A 1,933-nucleotide genomic window follows, 5' to 3' on the forward strand; every position below is an offset into this window, starting at 1 on the left:
ACCTTCAGCATGCTGGTCTTCTGCAGCGTCTGGGTCTCCTTTGTGCCCACCTACCTGAGTACCAAAGGGAAATACATGGTGGCTGTGCAAGTCTTCTCTATCTTGGTCTCCAGTGCTGGTCTATTGGGCTGCATCTTCATCCCCAAGTGCTACATTATTATTTTGAGGCCAGACCTCAATACTAAGGAACAACTAATCGTGAAAGAGAAAAGAGAAAAGTGATTCTAATCAGTGCTTCTTGTATCATGTGTGCAGCAGAAGAACTCTTTTTCTTCCCCTAGTTCTTTCCCTTATCCCTATTCAATGGTTTGGACTGATTAAGAAATTCCTCAATTAAAATAACTTGTTTGCTTTTCTTCCCATCTGAAAGACATCTGAAATTGTTTATTACTTTTGTTTTCCTAGCCATTACTGTGCATTTTACACAGCTCACTAAGAAACTCTGTACCCCATGGACAAGAAGAGCTCTGAGAAAATCCATGGTTCAGCAGTTTCTCCAGTAGGATCCAAATTGGATGCCCATAATTGTCTATGGAGATTCTCAATCAATGAGGTCAAAAGTTACCTGGATTTTCTTTGGGTTTTTTTCCTTGAAAACATTTTGCTTCTCATCCAAGAAACTTCTTCAGTTCTGAAGAAATGGACAAGCTTCCTGGATGAGAAGCAAAATATTTTCAAGAAAAGAAACAAAAGAAAATCCAGTTAACTTTTGAAAAGCACCTTTGGGACGATGGCCAGAATTATAGAAAGAAGTAGAGTCACTGGGCAAAAGTTAGAATTTTGCAAAGACTGAAGGATGCCAGTCCAAGCTAATCTGAATCTCCACCTTGGGTAGACCAGCCCCAAAATGGCACTAAGGAAGAACGTGATATATACCCTTCAGAATTGTGCTTAATCACTGGATCTGATTCAGAGCTTAAACACTGAAGATACAAAAAAACTGATGGAATCTTACCCTTTTTATTTGCTCACTGAACTAAAACACTTTGTAAATTGTCCCAATTTGGTATGGAATCTGCTAGCATCTCAAGGTTGATGATTTTGGAGCAACCAATAGTGAATTTTGCTTTAGGTGAGATATTTTTTTTTCTTTAAGCAATAATAGAATCCTATGACGTGTATGTCCATTTCTCTGAAAATAACTAGTAAAAATACTATTAGCAAGCACTTAGTATTTGGGTTTTGCTTGGTGTTTGGTTCTGAACTTTAATTTTCATATTCATTTTCTGCCTTTTCTTTTATTAGCCCCTTTTGAAAATATCAGAGATAGGATAAAACACATTTCTTTCTTTGGTATATGTTACCCTGAAGAGTAAGAATTGGAAAAAGTCAGTCAGAACATGAGATGAGTATGTTCTCTCCAGCAATAATGGCATCCTTCACAGGGGTCCATATTTAATCATAGTAATGCCAAAAAGTCCATTCTTTTGGACTTAATTAATGAGGTCACACATATGTGTGTAAGAAGCAAAGAATACATCCAAGACTGCATTAACGGACGGATAGAATCAAAATCACCTATAATGTTAGTACCACTTTATAATGCTTTGGTAAGGCCACACTTGGAATACTGCATCCAGTTTTGATTGCCACAATATAAAAAAGATTTTTAGACTCTAGAAAGAGTGCAGAGAAAGCAACAAAGATCTTGTTGGAGAATATATCCCAGAATGATGTTGGGTAAGACATGGGTAAATCCCCTGAATGGCAAAAAGAAAGGACAGAATTTTCCAATACATCACATCTTCCCTGAAAATATATGCACATTGTGTCATCATTCTGCATTGAGGGAAAGAAATGTTCCTGAATTAATAATAATAATAATAATAATAATAATAATAATAATAATAATAATAATAATAATAATAATAATAATAATAATAATAATAATAATAATAATAATAATAATTTAATTTATATACCGCCCTTCTCC

The sequence above is a fragment of the Protobothrops mucrosquamatus genome, unplaced genomic scaffold (genome assembly GCF_001527695.2).
Source record: "Protobothrops mucrosquamatus isolate PMUCROS unplaced genomic scaffold, P.Mucros_1.0 scaffold1569, whole genome shotgun sequence".
Lineage (NCBI taxonomy): Eukaryota > Metazoa > Chordata > Lepidosauria > Squamata > Viperidae > Protobothrops > Protobothrops mucrosquamatus.